We start from the raw sequence: 7275 nt of genomic DNA on the forward strand, positions 1-7275 counted from the left end.
TTATGTTATTTAGCTGCAGGAAAACTAAGAGGCATTTCACATTGGAAGAGTTAAAATGTTGTTTTGCTGACTTCTAAACATTGTTTCAGATGGACTTATTCTACTGCTGTCAATAGTGCTTTCAGTTAACTCCAGAGAATGAATACATATCTACCCAGCCAACAAGTCAGCATATTCAGAAAGGATCCTTTTTTTTTTTTTTTTAAGAATTTGATGTATTCTCCTAGATTCATCCCTCAACCAAGGCAGAGATGCATATTGAGATTATTAAATAGTGGTTCCAGACTCTCTTTTCTTTTCTAGCTGTGTTGATCAGCTGTTGTTTCTCTATGGGGTAGAGTGGGGCTGATATTTGCCCCTTCCTTGTGCCTTGTGACAGAGAAGAAGCCAAATTGAAGGGGTGGGAGGATGAGCTGATTGGATCACTTTTAGACCAAGTAAGAGAGAACACACACCCTGCTCAATATGCAGAGGACTGTTTCATACATGCCTCACCTTTACCCATGGCTCTTTTGTATCAACCCTGAAAATGGAACTAAGAAAATTCAAGAGTTAACTGCATACAACCAGTTGAAGCCATTAGTGGACTGAGAGCTCTCTAGGAAGAGACAAAGATTTTTCCTGAACATTTGATTCCTGAGCAACCACAAATAGAATGTTACCAAGCTAGCTTTGAATAGAAGACTAGAAAAGTCTGTTTTAACTAGGATTTTGGAAAAAGTGGCATTTTTTTAACCTTTATTTTCAAGTATGAGCAATGATTAGACCAAATGGATCTGCTATCGAATCAGTCTATGCCAAAGTCACAGGAAAATGTAGTGATAAGAACTTAACCCCCAACCCCCTGCTAGCCCCTTGTTTCTCCCCATTTTTGTTTACACTCCACTTTTCTGCCAAAGTTATCTTTCTAAAATTCCAATCTAACCATGCTATTTTTCTGCTTAAAAGTCTTTGATGGATCCCCATTCCCTTAGAAGATAAGGTCCAATCCTCTCAGCTTGACATTTGGGATCTTTCATAATCTGATCCCAATCAGAGTTTCCAGATTCTTCCTTTCTGACCCAGATTGTTTGCAACCATACTAAACTTTTCATTATCTCCTGAACACACTGACTCCTCTGTGCAGTTCTCTATATCTGGAATGCCCTCTCCACACCAAGGTCAAGCAACTCCTCTGAGGAGTCTGTCTCTCATCTTACTTTTCCCATTCTGGACTTGTCACATAGCATTTTTGGTCATCAGTTACATACTGAGTCTGTCCTATCAAACTGATTCCTTGATGGAAACGATAATATAATATTCATCTTTATTCTCCCAGCTTATTGTGCAGATGTGGTACATAACACATATTCAATAATTGTTAAATTTCAGAGTGTTTTTTAAACAGCAAATTTGGGTAGGATATGCTGCAGATGTGTGATAATAGTTTTAAAATATTGACTTATTTATTTTTGGTTCCCATTACTTATTCTGTTAGAGCAGTGCCGTCCAATATAAATATAATGCAAGCCACATATATAATTTAAAATTTTCTAGTAGCCACATTAAAAAAGTAAAAAGAAACAGGTAAAATTAATTTTAATTGTAATTTTATTTACCCAAATGGATCCAAAACATCATTTCAACATGGTATTAACATAAAAAAATTATTAACAAGATATTGCACTTTTTTTTTTTGTCTTTGAAATTCAGTATGTATTTTCACATCTCAGTTTGGGCTAGCCACATTCCAAGTATTCAATAGGCTCCTGTGGCCTATAGCTACCATACTGGACAGCATGGCTTTAGAAAGTTCTACATTCAGGGAGTTGCTGGGTGCTACAGTAACTGCTTCAATGGTGGTATGACAAACCTGAAAGAAAAGAGCAAGAACTTTTTTCCCCTGGCTTTTGATTTTCAGAAGTTTAGGTCCTTGAGGGGAAAGAAAAGCTGCCTGCGGAGGAAATGAAATAGATTTGGGAAAAAATTATGATGCAAAAAGGAAGATTCCTGTGGCATTCTCCTACAAGTACACACATGAGCAGAGTCCCTATGCCAGGGAGTGGGGGGAAATTTAAGAGGAAGCAGAAAATGAACTGACACTTCACTTCAAAGTGTGAGTCCTTGAGAAAGAAAGCCTCCTGCCTCTCTCTCTCTCTCAGGTTCAAAGCAGGAGGCCAACTGAAATTCAATTTGTTTTTTAAGGTTTAAAATCGGTGGAGGCCTGGATTCTCTTCCTAGGAAGAACTGAGGAAGGTGGCAAGGAGAAAGTCTGCTATGTAGTGTGTTCAGGCTGATGGAACTGGGATGGCCCCACAGAATTTCCGCATGTTCTAGAACTATCCAAGAGCAGTTCAGACATGGTGATGGCTTATTCACAGTCCCATCAGGTTTTCTGTAGCCCAGCATTTTGTAAGAGAAACAGAAGGATCCCGTGCCCCCAAAAGGGAGAAGCATGGATATTAGCAGAGAATGACTTAAACAGACAGACAGATATAAAGATACAGACAGACAGATATAAAGATAGACAGACAGACAGATTAAACACACAGACATGGAGGAGCCTTGTAAATAGGAAGGGAGAAAAACCAAGCAGTGACCTATCTATAATGAATGGAATCAAACACTAGATAGAAAAGGACAGCAGGACAAATGTCATCGTGGATAGGTGATGACACTGATAAAATGATACCCCATCAGGCTTTGGTACCACATAAGATTTCCTAGAAATTAGACATAACTCCAGGGGGAGAATGCCAGGCCTGTAATGACTGGGCTTAAGCTACTCCTACCTAAAGCATGAACGTTTATAATGAAAATTAAATTCAGTTATGGAAAAATACAGGAAGTTACATCTCTTTCACAGCTGAGTTTCTGGACAAAGATTCATGACCACCATCTGAAGGATATTCTAGACACCTGGTAACTTGGCTGTTTTGTTTTGTTTTGTTTTTTTTTTTTTTTTTTTTTTTTTTTTTAAAATTTTTTTTTTATTTATTCGACAGAGATAGAGACAGCCAGCGAGAGAGGGAACACAAGCAGGGGGAGTGGGAGAGGAAGACGCAGGCTCATAGCAGAGGAGCCCGATGTGGCTCGATCCCACAACGCCAGGATCACGCCCTGAGCCGAAGGCAGACGCCTAACCGCTGTGCCACCCAGGCGCCCCTGTTTTGTTTTGTTTTTTAACAGTATTTAGAATATAGTCTTATTCTTACGCTTAAATATTTTTATTCAGGAAGACTTTAAAGTCACAAGAAGAATCTGGAAATATTTTAAAGTATACATTAAAATTAACCATAGTTAAAAGGGTCCATTAGATTGAGAGCAACTAAAAATGGGAAGACAGGTACAAAAAAGGAAAGAAAATAAAATATAGATGGTGTTGAGTGTCAAGAAATATAGGTTCAATGAAATTAATATTTTCTCTAGTGCTTTAGAGAAGTACTAGTCATAGACAGTTAGCATCTTTCTACCAGGCTTCAGTGTACCCTATTGTTCTTGCTACCTTGCTTTAGGAGTTATTGGAGAGAGAAGAGGAAAATCTAAACTTATGAAAATGAGGATTCTGTTGTAGATTTCTCATGAAGAAAGAACTAGAGATCATTGTCCCGAATTCAGAAGGAATAAGTGAGTGCCCTTAGCCTATTAAAAACAAAACAAAACAAAACAAAACAAAACAAAACAAAACAAAACAAAACAAAACAAAACTATGCTTTGTCTAACTGTCATGGGTTGTTGGAGGTTAGGGGCCTGAGGAGGAATACAGGTAAACTAAGTCTAGATTATAGATAGAATATATTTAAGAACCAAGACTTGATGAGGTAAGATATAAACTCTAAAGTTGCATAAGTGTTAGCTCTCAAAAGACTTATGTCATATATGTTTGAAATCCTCTGTCCTTCCAAAAACAAGAGAGAGAAATAATGAAATCTCACTAGTTTCAGAGAAAAGATCTTTAACCAACCACTTCTGGAGAAACACCTTGATTCTAATCATCCTGGAAGTCTGCCTGATCCAATTGGTCAAGGAGAAATAGAGATTCAGAGCTCCCCCAAACTCAGAAAAGTACAAGGGCATTAGCAGGGAAGTGACAAGTTGAGAACATTCTAAGAAAACCTACTTCAAACGACATGACCCCTTTGGGAGTTAAATATATTGAACATTTTTAAAAAGCTAGAAAAAGATAAACTAATTTACCAAGAAAAGAGTTGTCCCTAAATTAATGGGGGTGCACACTGCCTCACAGGACCTGTTTTCTTATTTCTGCCATCTTCTGTAAGGAAGCCACATTCTATGCCCCTCCTCCCCACACCACCATGGGCTTGTTAAAGACTCTTTTTTCAGTCTTCTTCTTTTTCTTTTTCTTTCTTTCTTTCTTTCTTTCCTTCTTTCTTTCTTTCTTTCTTTTTCTTTCTTTCTTTCTTTCTTTTTTTCTTTCTTTCTTCTTCTTCTTTCTTCTTCTCCTTCTTGATGAGATAAAAGGGAAGAGAATGCAGCTGTCCACTTGTGGGATGGGAAAGAGTAATGCTGAATAGTAGATGTCAGAAATCTTTCAAGAGATCTAGTTTAATTACTGCTTGTGATGGGAACTGCAAATGTTCTTTGCTCTCTCTTGTTTCTTAAAAGATGAAATGGTAATTTCAGTTGTCTCAGAGATTTCTTGAAGTTTATTTATTTATGTAGTAATCACCATGCCCAACATGGGGCTCGAACTCATGACCCTGAGATTAGGAGTCCCATGCTCTTCCAATTGAGCCAGCCAGGCACCTCTTAGTTCTCTCAGAGGTTTCTTAACAGCTGGCAAAGTAGAGAAGCTAGAACCCATACAAGCACAGAACATTCCTGAAGATGTTCATTCTGTGCCCATGTCAATATCTTCTCCTTGGGATCCAATTCATTTTGATGTTAGTTGTAGCAGCATTGAATTAGTAGTAGTAGAATTAGTAGGAAGTGGAGTATTGAATATTTATTGAGACTTTGTTATGTGTCAGGCACTGGAGAAAGCACCTAACTTGGAGCATCTAACTTAATTTTCATTATAGCTATTATTGTTATTATTTCTGTTCTTTAATTTTAAAGATTTTATTTATTTATTTGAGAGACAGAGAGACAGCACAAGTGGGGAGAAGTGGCAGAGGGAGAAGGAGAAGCAGATTACCCACGGAGCTGGGAGCCTGATGCAGGGTTCGATCCCAGGACCCTGACATCGTGACCTGAACTGAAGGCAGATGCTTAACCAACTGAGCCACCCAGACACCCCTATTATTTCTATTTTTATTCCAATTTTAGAGATAAAGAGACTGAGGCTTAGGGAAGTTAAATAACCTTGCCAAAGTCACACAGATCATAAGTGGCAGAGCCAGGAGTCAGTCCTTGAAACTGTTGCATGTATGTATGCATGTATGTATGTATGCATGTATGTATGTATGTATTTAATGTTCAATGACTCATTAGTTGCATATAACACCTAGTGCTCATCACAACACATGCCCTCCTTAATACCCATCACCTGGTCACCGCATACCCCCACCCCCTTTCTTCTGTAACCCTCAGTTTGTTTCCCAGAGTCCAGAGTCTCTCATGATTGTCTTTTATCTTAACATGCAATAATGGGTGCCTACTACAACCAGGACTGGACATAAAATTTACAGGGCCTGCTGCAGAATTAAAATGTGGGCCCCTTAGTTCAAAAATTATTAAGAAGGTCAGGATGGCAACATAGAGGATAAAACCAAATTCAGTGCCCATTGTGATAGCACAGATCACAGGCCATGAAGCTGGTCCTAACTATAACCCAACTTCTGGGGATACAAATATGAATAATATCCAGTTCATGTCTTTAAGGACCTACAGTCAAGTCAGGAAAACAGACATATACATGGGAAATTTCTATTATCAGGTAAGATAAAGCCACAAAAGTCAGAGACAGAACAACCATACCCAGCCTGGGGCTTCCAGAGTCACTTATGAATTATTGTTTGTAGTGAATACAGAATGGAAGGACCTCTCTTGACTGTCCTTTCTTTCCTTCCGTGGTTGAGAAATAGGACACGGGAGTCTGAGAGATAAAATATGGCCTTACTACTGAGAAGATGATTGGACAAGTGGCCGTAGATGTGTGGCTGAATGGTATTGCTCCCATTCCTCTCCTGACTGAAGAATCCAGCTACCTGGTTCTGACACTGGGGGATGATAGGGAGCCTTGCAGGCTGCCCATGGAGAGCAACCTGCCCCATTCAGCCCAATGCACGTAGAGAGTGGAACAGACCCAATAGAAGTGCTCAGGGTCTTCTCCAAAGGAGAAGAAGGAGCAGAAGAAATGAGAGTGAACAAGGAGGTGTCCGAATTGTTGTCTAGTAAGCTCCCTCTACATGGAATCACAAGGAGGGCAAAATAAACATCCCTCCCATCAGGTCTCATGATTTTTGTGTGAGGGTGGATTGGCTCACATTTTGATCTGAGAACCAAACCTTTACTTTTTAGTGTGGAAGTAGTTTTTTTTACTAATTCCCATGATCTTATAATTCTATAATGAGTTTTGAGGAATAGGAAGAGTCTGTAATCAGAATATCATTCTTCCAAATTTTTCAGTCCTTAGGGAGTAGGGAAAAGCCTTGTCTCTAGATAGTGAGAAGCTTCTGGTTTATCCTTTTAAAGGCAAAAGGTTTCATTTTAATGTTCTGGGTTAGATTATAGAATAGCAATGTTCAGTGAATAGAGGTTGATTTGAGTGGGGTAAGTGGATGAACACACTATAGCTCTCTTTGTTAGAGATGCTTATTATACTCGTAATTAGAAAATTAGTAAACAAAGAAATACTTTAAAATAATGGATTCCATAGTGGACCTTTTTTCTCCTTTTTTAAAGTTGATGTTATGAAAGTATTTCATTTTTATTTATTTGTTTACTAAGGGTGTGAGAAAATTCCAAGGATGGTTTCCCTGGTGTGTATGTGTGTGTGTCTAGGACAGTGTCTCTCAAAGTGTACTTTGATTCTTGTACTAACTGCACCAGCATCACCAGGACAACTGACTAAAAATGAACATTCCTAGATTCCATCATAGAAAATCTGCAGAAATCTACATATATACTATTCTTCTTAGGTAAATCTTTTGCAAACTGAAGCTTTAGAGGCCCAAATCCATTTAAAATGAGCCATCTCTGACAACAGTCAGTAATTTGTGGTGGATGTGGAGGCGGTCATGGTATGAGAGTTTGAAGGAGAAAGTATTCACCCTAGGCCAGGTGGTTGGTGAGGCTTTTAGCGCAGGGAGGAGAACAGACTTGAGCAGAGAG

The 7275-nt window shown here is 38.7% G+C and overlaps 1 non-coding gene across 1 annotated transcript; it reads right to left on the reverse strand.

The window, feature by feature from the left end:
- Positions 1-4671: 4671 nt before the first annotated feature.
- Positions 4672-4744, reverse strand: TRNAR-CCU. Its single transcript has one exon. It is a non-coding gene; the product is annotated as a tRNA-Arg (tRNA).
- Between the last annotated feature and the right edge of the window lie 2531 nt (positions 4745-7275).

This window comes from Ailuropoda melanoleuca, chromosome 16, assembly GCF_002007445.2.
Source record: "Ailuropoda melanoleuca isolate Jingjing chromosome 16, ASM200744v2, whole genome shotgun sequence".
In the NCBI taxonomy this organism is placed as follows: domain Eukaryota; kingdom Metazoa; phylum Chordata; class Mammalia; order Carnivora; family Ursidae; genus Ailuropoda; species Ailuropoda melanoleuca.